Source organism: Equus przewalskii, chromosome 29 (genome assembly GCF_037783145.1).
Source record: "Equus przewalskii isolate Varuska chromosome 29, EquPr2, whole genome shotgun sequence".
NCBI lineage: Eukaryota > Metazoa > Chordata > Mammalia > Perissodactyla > Equidae > Equus > Equus przewalskii.
In genome coordinates this window covers 5,563,449-5,582,511 of record NC_091859.1, presented here as the reverse complement: position 1 = coordinate 5,582,511, position 19,063 = coordinate 5,563,449, and the positions used below count along the sequence as shown (strand labels likewise).

At 39.7% G+C, this 19,063-nt stretch overlaps 1 long non-coding RNA gene across 1 annotated transcript; it reads right to left on the bottom strand.

Moving 5' to 3' along the window:
- Positions 1-6,445: 6,445 nt before the first annotated feature.
- On the bottom strand, positions 6,446-18,543 carry LOC139080172 (uncharacterized). The gene is made up of 4 exons (XR_011534450.1): positions 18,452-18,543; positions 11,116-11,299; positions 9,047-9,200; positions 6,446-6,652 (listed from the first exon to the last, which is right to left on the bottom strand). It is a non-coding gene; the product is annotated as an uncharacterized lncRNA (long non-coding RNA).
- Between the last annotated feature and the right edge of the window lie 520 nt (positions 18,544-19,063).

Sequence of the window (19,063 nt, the reverse complement as noted above, 5' to 3'; positions counted from 1 at the left end):
CTGAGGTTATTTTTTATTAATCATATTGAGCAAATGTTCCAAAAGTAAGTCTCTCTTTTCCAAATTAAACACAATCTCTATTCATAAATTAACATTAAGAGAGTCGAATGCAATGTAGTTATGAAGATCTGCCTTTCTTTTCTCTGCTCACAGCTGACCGTTCCCCTAGGCATGAGATAAAAGGGGAGGAAAACAAGTGGCTTTGCTAAGCATTTAGGTATGTGCAGAAACTGTTACGGGCCTGATGCGATGGGACTGCAATCACATCCACGTCCAAATGAAACCCGCCGACTGTGATAAATTACTGCTCACGTTAGAGCCTCCACTTGACCCACAGTGCTTCATAATGGGTGTTTCCTGTGCCTAAATCTTTACTTTCTTTGGAGTAAAAAGAAAAACATGGGTTCTTTTCCCATCTGTGGTTCATGTTCTCTAGTTAGGGGAGAAAAAAAAGAAACTCTATTTTTGTGTTGTTGCAAGAATGTAAAAGTTTACTGCTTCCGGGAAGTAGGATCAAGTCATTAGAAATTATAAGCTCTAAAATTATTCTCAGTTTTCATCATCCACCCAAAATAGTAGAAAAAAATTAAGTATAGTTGAAGTTGTCAAGAAAAAAGACAAACATATGACATATCACAGAGTCATCTTCTTGAACCGTATCAATTTCCTTCCATAGGTATTAGAAATCCAAGAGATTTGATAACTTCTTCCCTCTGTTCTGATACTTATCAGGACAAGTATCTCTTAATAGCATCAAGATGACCAGCTAAGAGCTCAGCCGCCAAAAATGATTGCTTTAAAGTCCTTGTAATATCAGCCTAAGGCAGCCTAAGAGATGAGCAAGGAGATTAATCACAGACCTTTGAACACGGGTAAGCAAACTGCAGCCAAATGGATCATGTTTCACGAAGAACGTGTAATCTTTGGATGCTGGGGTTTCTTGTACCACATACATTCCATAATGGCTATAAATTCCATTACCACTAAATATCCGCTGAGCTCTAAGCCAAGAGGAGGAATGAAATCCTGTCTATACAATGTCAAAACAATTGATTCCATTTGTTTCAACAAGTATTTAAGAGCACTTTCAATATGCCAGGCAGTAGGGTAGGTGATAAGGATGCAGCAGTGAATAAGATACAGCCCTAAAGTCTACATGCGTACGGTCTTAGGATTACAGCTCCTGAAACAGATCATCTTACTGCGGAAAGAGCACAGCAGTCAGCACACAGACAGGCAGGAAAAGCGCTTAGGTTCAAATTCTAATTCCGTCATGTACTTAGATATTCCTGAAATCCCCAAAGCCTCAATTTCCTTATCTGTGAGATAGGGATAATAACTGTACCTGCCTTAAAGGGCTGTTGTGAGGAATAAATGAGAAAATATATTTAAGTGACTTAGAATGAACCCTGGTTAGAGTAAATATTCAATAACTGAGCTATGATGATACTTTTTTTTTTTTGAGAAAGACTAGCCCTGAGCTAACATCTGCCAATCCTCCTCTTTTTGCTGAGGAAGACTGGCCCTGAGCTAACATCCATGCCCATCTTCCTCTACTTTATATGTGGGATGCCTACCACAGCATGGTTTGCCAAGCAGTGCCATGTCCCCACCCAGGATCCGAACCAACAAACCCCAGGCAGCTGAAGCAGAACATGCGCACTTAACCGCTGCGCCACCAGGCCAGCCCCATCTATGATGATTTTTACAAATTGCACAGAGTACTTTGGAAACAAGAAAGTGAGAAACTTTACCACACAAGAATGTTGTAGGAACACTTCCTGGGAAGAAGATGCCCACAAAGAAGAGGGAGGTTTCTGGCAGTGGAAATAATAAAAGGCATGGGAATATGAAACCGCATGGCAAGTACCTCTTGGTATTTCCAAAATGCAAATTCAGAGGAAGTTCCTCAAAAGTTCAATCTGACCATTTGCTGTTGTATATATTGAAATCTGGATGAAAGACTTAGCATTTACCTGGATATTCTAGCACCAAGGAGACAGCAGGACTAGGGGCAAGTCCAGATGGCACAGACCCCACAAGCAATGGGAATCCAGTGAAGCATTTTATGCAAGTTGCATGACATTTATTGCCTCCTTAAAAGATCACACTTCCTCTGTGAGGACAGTCGATTGGAGTGGAGGAAGAGCAGAAGCAGAGGCTCCACTCAGAAGACTATTGTGGAGGTTTAGGCAAGAGAAGAACTTAAACTAAGGGCAGAGACTATAGAACCAGAACGAAGAAGGTCAATTCAAATAATATTTTAGATGTACAATCCTTCAGACTTGATGGTCGATTAGCTGTGTGAAGTAAGGGAGAAGGAGGTATTGAAAATGAATCCCAGGTTTTATCTTTGAGAAATTGAGGGTATAGCCCATTTATTTAAGCAAAACCCTGAATGAAGAATAGATTTCAAAGGGCAGATCATGAGTTCAGTTTTGAACAGTATAATTTGAGCTGCCTATAGGGTATCCAAATAGAGATGTCGAGTGAGCATTTGGGCATTTATGTGACACTCTCAGGAGAGAAGTCTGGGATAGAGTCTTAAACATACACCTGATATGAGGTCCTTGAAATGAAATGAAATTTCCCAGGGAAACAAGAGAAGAGGGTCCCAGGATGCAGCCATAAGGAACGTTTAAAGATTATGGAGAGAAGGAGAAATCTCCAAAGGAAAATGAGAAGTAGCCAAAGGTGAGAAGAAAATCAGGGAATTTTAGTTTCATAGATGCCAAGGAAAAGCATGTTTATCAAGAAAGAGTCGATAAATTGTACCAAATACTAAGGAGAGTTCAAATAATGTGGGAACTGAACATTGTTCTTTGAAGTCTTTAGGTCCTTGGTGGTTTAGACAAGAGCCAATCAATGACATGGTATGAGTGGCAGTAGATAGTGCTGAAGTAAGGAGTCCATGGGAGAGGAAGAAGTCTGGCTGTGAAGTAGAGAAGCCTACTGGGGCAACAGCTGGAAGGTCTTAGAGGACTCTGGAAGGACGTGGGTGTTTCTTTTTTTAAGATAGAAGAGACTAGAGTATGTTCAAACGCCTGAGAGCCATGAGTGGGTGGTAAATGTTGGAATCCCGTGCACAGCCTTCTCAACTTTCAGTACATAGCTCAACTATCCCTGCTTCTGAGCAACATTTCCTGACACTCCAGCTAAGCTAGGTGATGTTTCCATAGAAAAACATCTGCAGACCTCTACAAAACCACTTATCTTGCTGTAATTATTGGTTTACTTGTTGTTTCACTCACTAAAATAGAATGCACTTAAGTGAGGATTAATTATCTATTACCATGCCAGCCATGTTCAATTCGCTACTCAAACCAGGTCTAGCTCGTGAGTAAAATCAGTTTCATTTATTTCTTAAATACAAATTTCTAATTCTATTTTTTTAAAAGTCTGACCAGAGGGAAAGACTATGGGCTTTTTAAAAGGTCTAGGTAAAGAGATTTCAACCTAGATTTAACTTAACTTATTAAAATATGTTAGAACACAAAAGACTATACAAACTAAAGGATGTCCTCTCTAACTTTCTTGTAAGTACCATATTTTATGCATTTTTGTATCCTCCATTGAATCCAGCAATGCATTGAACATAAACTAAGGGGTTCAATAAATATTTATTGATCAATCTTTCTTTTATCTGCATGAAATTTTGTATACACAAAGCAAAAACATTGCCACTGAATATTGTGGTAAAACAAATTTCTCTTCGGTGTTAGTTGAACAGCTCGTGTCACCCATCAACTTGACAAAAGAATGTTCACACAAAACAGCAGGTAAATGAATCACGGGGAAAAAGCCCATCCATTTGCCACATAAAATAGATGTATTGGTCTCCCTGCAAGATGCAATCTTGTTTAGTTCTCGGGTGATTAAATTGCTGGCTTAAGTTCTAATTGTTTAAATTTGTTGGTGTTAGAAACTGATAATAAAGTTAATCTGCTCTCAGGAACATCTCTGGATGGGCAGAGAAGCTGTATAACAACATAGAAACAAGACCTTTTCTAGTAAAAAAATTTATAAGGCAACCCATCTATTGTTCTAGCTGATGAATCGGTACAGGGCATTTTCCTTCTATGCAAAGTACAGTCATTTTATTTTGTTGCTGCTGCTCTTACTGCCTCACGCACAGATCTACTGAGAGAGCTAAAAAGTCAGAAAAACAGCCAGAACTCCAGTGTTCTGACATTCAATCTCTCTTGACTCAAGAAACAGCAAAGGATGCTATTTCCTTTCCCAGAAATGTGTCACTAAATGTACGTTTCTCTGGCAGGGGTCACTGATTTATCTACATCTGTGTTTTCAGAAGTAAAATATTTTCTTCTTGTGGAAGAAAAATAATTTAATAAGGCAGTTGTTAAGCTATGAACTCAGGACAATGCTTAGTTAAAAACATGGGCCCTATCATTAGGAGAATGATGCTTTCAGGCCTGGGGCAGAGGAAAACCCTTCTCTCAGTCATTTTGACACAGCTAGGGACCCAAAGAACATTGCGAATTGCACCCTTATTTCAAGCTATGAACAAAGATGCTGTGCTGGACTAGGGCATTTCAAGTCTATGTGGCTGCTGGGAAAGATGGCTACAAAATCACATGCGTCCAGCTTTCCTTCCAGGACCCCACTGAAGTGACCAATGGATACTCAAAGTGGAAATGTTGTCTTAGCACTGGACACTGGAAGAGAGCGCCATCGCTCCATACCAGAAATTTTAAAAAGATGGAAAGCTCCTGCGGGATTCAAAATAGTAGGCACTAGTAAGAGGATACTTCAATCACCCTTATTAACTAGAGCGAACATCCAGAGACAAGGGCAGAAAATACGGCCATGGGCAGATTTCTTCTTCCCTGCCTTTGCAGACTAACAGCACAGGACCCCCCAGCCATCACTGGAAGACTCCATGGTTTGCTCCTAGCACAGGTAGAACAGAAGCAGGCATGGAAGTAGGCAGAGGAATACGGGAGACAATCCACAATATGGCGTGGAGACATAGCTCTGTGCTGTGATGCCCCAAAGCACCAGCTCCTTCTCTGATCCTCTCATAGTGGCAATTTACTGGGATATTTTTGTTGATTTTGTTGTTTGCTTCTTCCCTACTTCCTTCTGTCTAGACTCAAAGGACCTCTTTGAAACATTTGGGGAGAACAGGAAGCATACCAATTTCTAACAGAACCCACTCAACTCCTACAAAGATTGGCAAGCATAGGCAACCTTCTGGAAGTAAAAGAAAACTGAAAAAGCATGAGATCTAAAAATTGGGGGAGTATAAATGAAGGGAAGCACTTGGAAAAATTATACTTACTCACTGACTCAATCGGTATTTTTTGAGCACTTACCACTTGCCAGGCATTGTGCTGGGTTAAAATGAACAAAGAAAGTAGCCCTGATACCTTCCTTCTCTTGAGGAGGAAGCTGGCTGCCTCGGATATGACCAGAATCAAATAAACCTTTAGAAAACACCTATTCCATGTATCGGCAAGATTCAGGGACCACTGTGTTGGTAAGGCAGGAAGAGAGACAAATCCAAGATTAAGAATTCATTGAAAATGAAAACAAAACCACTAAGTTAAAGCCACAACGGAGGCAGTTGAAAACAGAAAATCAAATCACTATGAGATAAATTTAAGAAATTCACCCAGAACTCCTGTGAAAGCCCTAAAAAATTTAATCTATGAGAGAAAAAAGGGGAGAGATCCCGGTGCTTCAATCTATGATTAACAGGAATCCCAAAAGGAAAGAAATCAAAAATCAAAGCAATGACAGAAAAAAATTCACTGACCTAAGAAAGGCCTGACTTCTTTGAGAAATTGACAAGCTATTTCAAACATTTCTATGAAAATTCTAAGGACCTAAAAAAGGCACAGAAATGTTGAAAAATAACAAACCTGGAGGATGAACGCTATCAGATTACAAGACTTCCTATGAAGATACAGTATTCAAGACAATATGGTATTGGTGTAAGGATAGACAAATAACACAGTAGGACAGAATTAAGAGTCCAGAATGGACTCACCTGTATATGTTCAAAAGACTTTTGACAAAGGCAAAGAGTGAATTCCATCGAGGAAAGGAAAGTCTTTTCAACAAATAGAGCAGAAATAACTGGCTATTCATATGGAGAAAATGAGTCTAGATCCATATGCACCATATCATACAAAAATACTAATTCGAATAGATTACAGGTCCAAATTTATAAGCTAAAATTATACGGCTTCTACATGAAAACATAGAAGAATTTTTTTTTATTTCTTATTCTTTTTTTATTGTGGTAACAGTGATTTATAAGATTATATAAATTTCAGGTAGACATCGTTATATATTTCAATTTCTGTGTAGATTACAACATGTCCACCACTCAAAGACTAATTACAATCCATCACCACACACATGTGCCTCATCCCCGCTTTCCCCCTCTTCCCTCCCCCCATCCCCTCTGGTAACCACCAATCCAATCTCTGTTTCTGTGTGTTTGTTTGTTGTTGTTTTTATCTTCTACTATGAGTGAGACCACGTGGTATTTGACTTTCTCCCTCTGACTTATTTCACTGGGCATAATGCCTTCAAGGTTCATCCACATTGTCACAAATGGCTGGATTTCATCATTTCTTATGGCTGAGTGGTATTCCACAAGTATATTTGAGGTAAGCATTAACTATAAAAGAAAAAATTGAAAAATTAGTCTCTATCAAAATGTAAAACTACTGCTCATCAAAAGAGCCCATTAAGTAAATGAAGAGGCAAATCACAGACTGGGAGAAAATATTCACAATACGAATATATAGCGAGGTATGTGTATCCAGAATATATAAGAAACTCCTACCATTCAAAATAAAAACACAACAATATAATAAAAAGGGGCAAAAGACTTAGACACCTCACAAATAAGAGACACAAAGGGCAATAAAAAAAGAGAAATTTGTGTAAGACCATTAGACATTAAGGAAACACAAAATAAAACCAAACAGGTACATACTACATGCTAGAATGGCTAAAACAGAGTAGTGACAACACCAAATGTCACTGAGCATGTGGAGCAACCAGAATTCTCTTATGTTTCTGATGGGGGTATAAAATGGTACAACTGTTTTAGAAAATAGTTTGCCAGTTTCTTACAATATTAAAAATATACCTTCTCCATTGCCCCTGTATTTTTCCAAGAGAAATAAAAATGTATGTCCATAAAAGACTTGTATAAGAATGTTGATAGAAGTTTGGTTCATATTTGCCCCAAACTGGTAACAATCCAAAATGTTTACCAACAAATTTTTGTATTTCACTATATGTAAATTATACATCAATAAAATAAAATTAAAAGTTATAAAAGTAAGAAAAGCCTGAGCCTGAAAATTCAGTGTGCTTCATGTCCTAAGAAAACTTAATCCACAAAATCATGGTTAGTATAATTTTCAAATTAGAAAAATAAAAAGGAGTCAGATGGCCCAAAATGGAATAAAATCGAGTTGCATACAGTTTTCTTTCAGTAACACTCAATCATAGAACACTATGTAACAGCATCTTTATCATTATAAATTAAAAGGTATCCAAGCCAGAATTCAGTATCCAGCAAAGTTGTCATTAATCTGTGAAGGCAAAAAAATTGACAATCTCAGATATGGAAAGACTCAGAAAGCATACCAGCCACCCAAATATCCTTCCAGAAAACATCTACTTTAAGCCAGTGCAAAAGTGAGGTGAGAACAAGAGATCAAGGATTAACTATGAGAAAATTGTCATAGGAAATAATTAGCTGACATTAAAACTAGAAATACAGTGACACATCTGTCAGTAATTGTTTTAGACACTCACACAAAGCTGATCACCAAAGACAGTGTTTTAAAGTAGAAGGGATAATTTGCATTGAAAAGGAAAGACAGACAGTAAGAGTCTAACTTAAATTAATAAAGACTCAGAAGGACGAAATAAAAGCACCAATCGCCATATTTCCATAGAGGTAAAGTGGTTACAATTTGAAGGTAACCAACAGTTGAACTAAAAACAGTCCACACATCTTCCAAATCACAGATAGGAATCTAAATCATTGTAGAAAATAAACTGTACGACAAAAAATCAGATTTTTTTTTTTAAAAAGGCAAGAAACGACACATACACCTATGAAGAAAATAGGACAAAAAAGGTAAATGACTTCCAGCCCCGTACTGAAGAGATTCTGCGGAGGTTTGGGTGGTTGGTATATACGGGAAGCGTGAGAGGCAGCTCTTACCAAACAGGAGAAACAGAACAGCACACTAATGTCCTTCTTATCACCCCCATGTAATGAAAGAGGCCCTTCCACCACAGAGTGTGGCCTTTCACATTCCTTCCAAGGCTGACCCTTGAAAGCTGTGAATCGACTCTTCAGCCTCAGTTTGAATACCTTTTCCCTGCCTTTACTTCCCTCAAGCGCTCAACTTGTATCTCACTCCCAGAGGACCTTGCCTTCTCTTGGTTATACTGTGGTATAGAGGAAAGAGAATGGGGTTCTGGGATCCAAGGAAATCAGAATTTCAGTCCAAGCCGTATCACTTCCTAGCTTGCCCTAACAGGTATGTCTTCTTTCTGAGTCCAGTTTCCTCTTGCATAAAATTAAGGTATTACATATTCAAAAAAGTATCATGAAAATTAAATGAGTGATACCCCAGTATCATGCCTCAGATATGGTGGTTAATGTATTAACTGAAAATGTTTTGAAAGATAACCATTTCCTCAGACATTTGCTTTTCAACTAAAGGGTTGTGATGTATATCAGGAAGTGTGTTAAGAGATTTCATATGAATTATATTATTTAGTTTAATTACTCAAAAAGGGATGAATTTCTAAAGGTGGGTGAGTCCTAAAATGGGCCAGTTTATGACATTCCTGTGTCCATTTGATAAGGAAGAAGATACAAAGAACCTAGAAACAAGAATTTCGGTTTCAGTTCCTTGGGAACTTGCATTTTCGTAAAGTCATGAAACATAGAATTTCGGCCTTGAGAGTTGTCCAAAGAGCGTAATTATTAAACATGAAAGCAAACCCAGAAGAATGAGTATCTGTGGGTGGAACTCACCTGCTTCTAAGGAAATAAATGTCGTGGACACTTTCTTCCTTTCTTGCCTCCACTATAACTTCCCTACCAATCTTTAGCAGAATGATCCAGCTTTGGAACAATCTAGTGAGTGGGTTTTTTCAAGTGTTTTGTTCATACAGCTCGAGAGAGGAGACTGTAAAGAAAAATACTGCCGTTAGAAATGAAGTGGATTGTCTAAAGGATCTTGACAAGAAGCCACGATATCCCCACACTAACTGGACTTCGAGAAGCTCCTTTCCTTGAATTTACGCCCTTGTGTTAACACTTAAAGTTAGACAGTATTTAGAAAAAGATTCAACACTCCATCGTCCCAATCCCCAAAAGTTATTTAAATAGGGCTCAATGAGCGTGCACGAGGCAGAGCTGAAACGTCCCTTTGATCACAGTGACAGCTCTCTTCACTTCCATGCTTTTCAAAATACATTTGAGCTCTTGCCACTTCCAACATTTGTGATCCGTTGGAAATCTCTCAATCTTACTGTTTTTAGTTTGCTCCTATGTAAAAAAGGAATTACAGTACCTGTACTACTCCCTTCACTGGATTATTTGGGAGGAACATAAAGGATGTGAATGAGAGCACTCGATGGTCTGTAACATGCTGTAGCAAATTGCAAAAATGTCCACATTTTTTTCCTTCTCTGTATTCATTACTCTTTGCTATGCGAATTTGCAGCTCCTCCCATCAAGAAGCAACATTTCCCCACCCCCAGAATCTGGGCTGACCTTGTGGCTTGCTCTGACCAACAGAATGTGTCAGAAATAACATTCGAATGTTTCTGACACAGGCCTCAATAGACCCTGCGTGTGTCTAAGCCCTCTCTTGGGAACCACAAGGGGACCCGTGGAGCAGGGCAGAGCCATCCCAGCCAGGGTCACCCTGGACTAGTTGGGGGTTGGGGGTAGCACGGCCACAGTCCCCACAACCCAGGCCAGCTGAGAGTAGCTGAGCCCAGATCTCAGAGCCACCCAGTAAACTCTGACTCATGAGCTTCATGTGGACTACCAAGCTGATGACAGGACAACTCTAGTAGTTTTCGTATGCTTTTTTTAAAATTGTGGTTTCAATCTCCAAAGGGTTACGTATGAGTCTGTAGAGATTGAGACAGAAAACAACTCATGGGACAGAATCTGAGCTGATTCATTCAATTATAGACCTTAGAAGTCTTCTTGTCAAGCCTCCCACGTAATTTTCCCCAGCCACATCTCCCTGCCCTTAAGAAATTGTTGATAATTCAATTACCTTCTCTGGGGATGAGTGCTTTCCCGCAAAACACCTGAACTCTTCACGTAGCAGGAGCAGGGGTTCTGTATAAAGATTTAACTTATGTTTTTTCCCCTGCTTAGTAATGAAGTTTCAGAAATTCCTTGTAATTACAGGGAAACACATAAGATATTCCCCCAACAAGAGGAGAGTAAATAAGTCTTTGTGTGATTTCTAATGTCTGTACTTTCTCTGATAAATAGATCAATTGTTAGAGAAGAGAAATAGGATGAGCATCACTTAGGACTAAGGGTGTTCAGGAATGGCATGGTGGTGTCCAGGGAGGAAGATACGAAAGGTGAAAAGGGGTGGTGCCCTGGGTCTAAGAAGCAGCAGACAACCTGAGCCCTGTTCTGGCTCCCATCTAGGGAATGAGAGGTGTCCAGGCCACGAACAATGAGAAGGACTGCCGTGAAAAAGATGATACTGCAGTGACCCCAGCTGAGGCCAGCCCAGAAGACCCATCCTTGCACCTCATTTAGAAAGGTGAGTCACCCTGTCAGGCTTCTACTCTGTCCATCACTCTGATTGTCTGGTCACTATCCTCCAACACACCCCATCATCATCTTTCAGCACTGGAGAATACGCTGCTCCCCAGCAACACTCCTGGACACCAAAGAGGGAGGAAAGGAGGTGTACATCAGAGCTGCTGCTCCACCTGGTAGACGGTGAGAGAGTCCAGGACCTTGGGGCCAGACTCAGGACACTGGTGTACTCCAAACCAAGGGAAGAGAGGAGTGAAAACCATGATTATACTCTAACACATGGAACTGGAGAGTACCCCCACCTCCAGCGCCATAAGGTCCTCCAGGCCATTCTGGGCAACGCTGAATCCTATGACGAACACAACTTGCACACAGTCTGGTCTCCCCACCACATATTCAATCCTTCCAGATGACAGACTTTAAAATACTTGATAGCAGCTATCATGCCCCTTCTGTCTTCTTTCCTCTGGGCTGTTTCCCTTGATCCTTCAATTAGAAAATAAGTATGCCTTCAATTAGAAATTAGAAAATGAAACCATTCGAACAAAATTCCCAGCAGCCTCACTGAAGCAGGGAACTCCATCTGTAACCATCAGTGTAAACATTAGATATGGAAATCCCTTTGATACTGTCTACCAGACAGCCATCCACACAGTAGGCCCTGTTAAATAAAGTCATCAGCATTGGAGTGATGAGAATTGCACAAATTAAAAAGCTGCACCCAAGTGAAAAAAGGATTGCTTTGTTTTGCAAGTAAACTGTCCAGCATTGTTCATAATGGTTTTCTAGGTACTGGTCTCATTGTCCATGAAATTGTAAGCTCTTTGAGGGAAGAGTCAGCATTTCCTATCACTTCCCAATGACCATCCTGCCCAGACGTGGGCACACAGTTTGCACTTAGGATCTCCTTAACAAGATGTTTGTGGATTGAATGTGTGGTGGGTCTTCACTGCATCATCTTTAAAGCCAAAAGATAGAGGTGTCTACCAAAGCCTGCACTGGGGTACACAATCTGTGCTAAGAAACTGGCATGCTGAACATGGAACTGCGAGATGGAAGAAATTTACTTTCTGCAGAACATCTCAACTCACAGACTTCCACACAGCCCTAATGAAACCACACCCCTTATTTGATTGACACTGGGATTATACATCTGAAAATGTGAATGAACTTTAATTGAAGACAGTCTTAGAATCTTCCAAAAGGATCTATATGATCAAAGGGATAACAGTTTTAGAGAAGTCTGACATGGCTTAATGCAAGAGCAAATGAGGAAGAAACAGTTTGAATAAGTTCAAATGTAGTTACCGATCACGAAACTAACAACCATTTGTATCTTTATTAATTCAATAGATATTTATTTAATCCCTGCTGTGTGCCAAGGCACTAACCTGAAACCTTGAATAAGATTAAGCAACTATTGCTAATTATTGCTAGTTATAATCAGTCAACTATTGGTGTAATAATTCTGCATAAGAAAAATAAACTCAAAATCTTAGTTACATACAATGGCAAATACATATTTGTCTTGCTCACAGGTCTGCAGATTGCTAGGGGGTCAGCAGAGTTCTGCTGGGTTTGAATCCAGGCCATGTTGAATTCTGGTTTAAGCCAAGTGTTTCCATTCTGGGGCCAGAAGCTACTCATAGTATGATCTTTACACAGAAGGCTGCAAGAGGGCAAGTGGAAACACACCATGTCTCTCAAGGCCTATTCTGGAAATGGTTACATTGACCACTTTCCATTGGCCAAAGAAAGGCCTATGGTCAAGCCCAACATCAAGGCTACCTACTCCAGTGGGAAGAGTTAAAGGCTCTCATTGGAAAAGACATGGATATATATTTCTCATACAGGGAGGAAGCGAAGAATTAGGAAAAACAATCCAACCTAACATAAAGGCATGCCTGTGCTCATGAGCTCAAGTGAGGGGGCAAAAAAAATAAACAAATAATTCTTAAGTTCAGTGGGAACTCACTAAATAATTTTTTCATGGAGTTTCATGTACTGGATATATTTTAAGATCATATTTGCCGCTGTTGGGAGAACAAGGGGCAAGAGTGGAAGCATTCTTACATTCTTGTAAGACCAGTCAGGAAGCTATAACAATTGTCTGAGTGAGAGATAACGGAGGCTGGGCTACGATGATGACAGAGGTGATCAAGAGTGTGCCCAGAGTTAAGGTATATTTTAGCAGACTGGGTCATTATTAGATGCTGTAGGTGGGGAAGAGGCATGTTTGAAGAATGCCACATCAGTGTCTGGCTTGAATAATAAAGGAAAATGATGCAAAATGGGAAAACATGAAGGGGAGAGTGTCAATGTCCATGGTTAATGCCTCCAATTCATTTCTTCAAAATGATTCATCTAAGCCAGTAGTCATAACCAGCTCCACCCCCCGCGAGTCCGTGGGAAATGTGAGGTGGAGAAGTTTAGGGTTTTCCTGGTGACTGAGCTCAGGATCCCAGGATGATAAACATACTGAGATGCATGGGACAGTCTCACAAAACAAAGATTTGAATTGTCTACCTAAAGCATCAATACACTCCTGCTGAGAAATCCTGGCCTGGGCCTATTGGGGTAATCCATTTGGCTCACCAGTGATTGTGTTAGGAATAGACCTGTGACTCCATTCTGACCAGGGAGACATGAGAAGAAGTATGTCTGTTCACTCTGTTGCACTAACCAACAGACTTCCCTCATTTGATCCATTTTAAAGACACACAGAGGTTAGACATCAGGATGTCAGCTTACTGTCCCTTCTCATCTATTTTAGTAATCGTTAAAATAAAATGAAGCCTTGGTCAATAGCTGTATTAAGCAAGAAGTGTAAATTTGTGTACAAGGGTACATAGGGCTACGCTCTTCTAAACTCTAGAAATCATGAATCTAAAATACTCTTCCACACAGCACTATATTTAAAGGCTTTGTATTGACACCTAGTAGATAACATTAATGTAAAAAAGCAAGATTGGTGTAGCCAACTGCAGAGAAAATAGGAAGCCGACTCTCCTGACAGCAATGAATTAGACAAATAGCCTTTACGTCATTCAACCAAGGCAAGAAACGCGGTAGAAGAGAACTGTCGATCAGCAGCTCAGGTGGTCCCGCAAAGACAGTGAGCGTGATGGTCAGCCTTAACAGGGGTGAAAAAGGAGATCATCGCTCCATTTGTCTTCAAAAATTTCTTTTTCTCTCTTGAACATATAATATTCTAGTGCCTTTACTGCACAAATATATTGGACTCCTTTTTATCCTCACTCAAGAATGTGCTTAAAGAGGGTGTGCTATTAGAGGCAGACAGGCAGCAATAAGTAGTAATAGGGAGAATGCTCTTTTAGTCATTCAAAATGTTGAAGAAACTATGACTATGCTTTAAGATTATGTTGACTTGGGCAATGTTTTTCAGCTACGAAGGAATGTATCTAAAATAGTGGAGTACATTTAAAGGTTTTCAGATGTAATTATACCTTGGAGCGGTTATACAAAGAAAAGTCTCAACTTCCATATATGGGGAGAGATACCTTTTAGAAAGATATTTGGGAAATACACTTCAGGTGCTGCATTGTGTACAGTGCAGCTAGGACGTGACGCAGCTCATGAGTATAACGTTATCCCGAATCGGCTTCACCACTGCGTATTCCCCCTATGCCCTCCCTCAAAGAGACCATAGAAGGCCCAATAAAGCGTCAGTCAATAGGATAAGACAAATTAGCACTGGCAAAATGCCTGCTTGTCATCATCTCAGAAGCAAATTTAAAGCTTCAGGATACTTACTTTCTTCACATTTTGATAAATTCCTTTCAGATCATATTTTCTACCACTTTTGGCCACGTCTAATGTTGTCTTTAAGCTTCAAGAATAGAATTTGAATTCTGTTATTGCAAATTGATTAATCTTTTCCACACTTACTGGAAGAATATAAGCATCTACTCTGAGTATAAGCAAAGTATATATTATTCTATATCACTGATGTAATCTAGAATATAGGAATGGAGTCCACTATTATAACTTTATTCTGGAACCAACAGCTATACAGCAGGTATAGATATATGCATTCAAATTAAAAATCTGTCCTACGAATTCTTTGGTTTAGAAATTTCTAAATGTGAATTTGAGTGATTGAATAATATCTAATATGTAAGAGAGAATTTAAAAATTCTTAGGGAGTAGGTTCAAAACTAAGGCTCTATAATTATAAGAAGATAGAGAACAAACCTGTAAGTGTTTAATTCTTTGACTGGATTAAAAAATATGTGATAGAAGTCAAATACTTAACAGTTTTCGACCTTATTTAAAAAATAAGATATGGTGAAACATTTTAACTTATTCAAAGAATTCCCGGTGTTGGCTACTTAAAACTTTTTTCTCTTCATATTCATTCATTCATTCAACATTTATGGAATGCCTACCAGAGGCTAGGACCTGAGAGAAGTTTCAAAAATACTAATTGAATGGCATTTCCATAATCATAAAATATGTATATACATATATATTATACTATTCTTATATTCTTATGCCTATTCATAAAAAAATAAAACCTGTATTGATCTAATTAGCCAGCTGGGGCAATGAGCAAGATAATAGTGTCTGGCTTAGCACTCTCCCTACCTAGGAGAGAAAGCTTTGGAGCTGCCATCTCCCTGGGGCGGACGCTGTCACACACGCCTTTCTGGGATGGATTAGGAAAGCCAGAGCAGCTGGGACCCATTTTGAAATATAAAACTGGCATGAAAAGCTTTACATGAATCACTAAAACTCTAATTTCAGATACACTGGAAGAGCCTAAGAAAGGGATGCGTTAGTCTCGGTGTTAAACCAAAGAGAATTGATTAGATCACAAAATGAGCAGGTTTAACTTCTGATTCAGTAAGCCTAGGAAAATGACAAAGATCTGGACCCTATCGATCAGCCCTCTTGCCTATCGTGGTCAGAGGGTGGTAAGATTTAAAAGTTATAAAAGAAATGTTACAGCCTGCACTAAAATAATCAAGACCATGATTTGTGTTAAAATCTTTCACTTTCCAAAATTTTAGACAACTTTTGGTATATTCCATTCTTGAAATTTAAAAGATCAGCTGCTTTTTGCTGAGGCAAGGTAGTATTGGCCACTTTCTGTTCCTTTATCATCTTCTACTGGGAGCGCCCCTTCATTGGTTAAGTGTATTTTCTCTTTAACATCTTCACGAACAGGAAGAGTCTAATGTCGACTTACAACACATTCTTAAGTTCTATTCTTAGATATAAGAGTATATTGGGCCATTGTTTAAATCTGAATTACAGTCAAATGAGAATGTAAGAGTCCTAGGAGTTTAGAGGGGGTCAAATTAAAGTGAAAACAAAAAGACAATCCTATTTTATTTTTCATCTCTCTATAAAGAATATCAGACGATGATAGTGATGATTAAGTTTCCAGACATGTGAAAGCATGGCACCTATGAAACTGCACTTTGATATTTATGAAGTATCAATTTCTAAAACAAAGAGAGAAATCCAGCAATTATCACAAGCACTTTCTACCACTACATTGCAGAAGTGTACAGAATTAGTAAAAATAGAGAGAAACAGTAGATGACTTAATAGTTGACACCCAGAAATGTTTGCTCATCAATCCTTTGCTGATTCTAGTCAAACATAGCCTTTTACTGAGCCTGGCCCTAGATTTCACATACAGGAATGCCACAGAGCTACAGCCACCATCCAAAGGTCACAACTTCAGCTTCTGAATAAAAGCCATTTCTGAATTCCACACACTCCACTTTCTTAGAGAAATTACTATTCCAGTGTTATTCTCTGATGGTAGTTACATGTAATTCCTGTATTCTCTAAATTTTTTTCATCTAAGAAACCAAAGAAGCATTCTCACTCAGGAAGGAAATGGAATTATTGGTGTTGGAGGTTCTGGAAAGCCTACTCTCTCATCCTTTCCCCCGTGTGTTCTGATGAATTTGAAAAACAGATAAAAGAGACTAAATGGGCTTCATTGAGCGGATTTAGCCCTCTCTGGTATTGGCTACATTAGAGCAAACGTAAAGCTCCCTGATACTCACCCTACTCTTTCCCCCAATTTAGACCTTGGGGACTACCTTGGGGAAGGTTGAAGCTACAGAGCTCTCTTACCCAAATACCTGTGTGGAGCGTCAGAGACTATAATACCTCCTGTGGAATGCCAGAGAGAAGAAATGCCTGATGATGTCACCCACTGATTACCACAAGCCAATGACTGACTTCCTGACCCCGTCTCACCAATCAATATGTCATTCTCCTTCATATGGAAAGAAATCAGTGAGGGGTGGAGAGAAAATCAGGACATTTTCCCTTCGATATTGCCTTCCTTTCAGGGTTTAGAGCACAGGTCCTGTCAGGAAAATCAAAGAAAAGATGACTAAGTGTTCCTCCCGAAACTAATTTTGTGAAAATTTATTATAACCTTTTCATCTTATGTTCTTAAAACAAGTAACTCTATTGTTTTGCCACATTACTTTCCTGAATTAATAGATAACACAAGATTGTTTGGCCAGTGAAAGTCACTAACAATTATGACAATAACATCAGCCATCTGTTCTATTGACTCGAGAGAAAGTCATCATAGGATGTCCAAATTTTATCAAGTAATCACCTCACATGTGCATTTGAAAATTTGTCTGGTGAGAATCTTTGTTTAGTGGCAGCTGAGATGATCCTAGGGGATACTGGCCCACATAGCAATGCTGGAGGAAGCTCTCTTAGAAGATTCTTTCTGACATGCATGCACCCACCACGTGCCAGGCAGTCTTCAAAGCACTGGGATGACAGGCAGGGCCCTGTTCTCGAAGACTTCCATTCTGGAAGGCGGTTATAGTCAATAAGCAAAAGAAATCCCGCGCAAGATCATTTTCTGTGGTGATGGGCAGAATGAAAACACTAGAGCCGCTCAATGGAATAATTGGTAGAGATCACCAGCTGGAGACAGGAGAAGGGAGGACTGTGGATTAAGTGGTCAAGAAAGGCTCTCTGAGAAGAAACCATTTGGGCTGAGACCTAAATTAGAAGGATCCAGCCAGACTTGGAGGGAAATGTGTTAAATGTCATAAGACTAAAAATGCCTAAAAATGAACAGCTACAGTTTCAGGTTTATAGAATCCAGCCTATTTTATTCCAAGAAAATTACTCTGTAAGATGTTACCACACAGCTAAACAGCTTACTCCTTTGTAAATAACACATGGTAAACCAGTGGGAAGTGGCATATGACTCATGATGAACCCCGCAGTGTTGATCCATGATGAGGGATGAATGAACATATACCCGGTGCCTACTAAATGCCAGGCATGGATAATGGAGGTTTTATATTCTGCTCACTTGGAACAAATACATCCATTGTTCATTCAGTGAATTTGTATCAAGTTCTCCTATGTGCCAGGCACTGTACTTGGCATTAGGTTCAATTATGAACCTGACACAGTACTCCCTGCAGGGCGCTTATGCTCGGTTGAGGGAAGTTGACAATTAAACAAGCGCTTGTGACGTAGATTGATCAGTGTCATTGAAAGAATAAACCCGAGGTGCTGCAGGTGCGCACAGAGCTGCTCTGAGGCTACTTGGGGAAGGGGGGTCAAGAAAAGCTTCCTAGAGGAAGTGACACTAAACAAGATTTTACTCACACACAGGAAACAGCCAGGACATGTGCCTGGAAGTGGCCTGGAGAAGAAAGAGGTTTAGGGAATCAGCAGTTCTTCGCCATATGTGGAGCCCTGGAAGGGAAGAAAAATTGTCAAGAGTTAGACTGCAGCTCAGCAGCAGCACACCACACAGAGCCCTGGATGCTGAGCTAAGGAATTTGGACTTTCCGCCGAGGCAACAGGGAACCACTAGAGAGCTTTAAGTTGGGGAATGACATGACAGATTCGTGAGTCTTAAAAAGTCGCTGCAGCTTCACTGTGGAGATTCCAAGGTGGGGAGGGAGAAAAGCAGGTTGAACACAAAGTGAACATAATCCATTCAAGTAGTATGCTATGAAAACTTGCAAGCCTCCGTTGTGCGGGATTTCCACCCAAATCTCACAGCACATTGCTTTAAATGAGCTTAAACCTCACTCATAAACTTCACTCACATTTTTAACACTCAGGTTGTGAATTTAATCACATAAGTTTGCATTGTATTACTTCACGTACTCTGAAATGGGAGTTTTTCCCTGAGTCAGCATGGCCATATTGCTGAGCTCAGGAAAACATGTCAATCCTTATGCCCCTCAAAACTGCCATTAACATGCATGG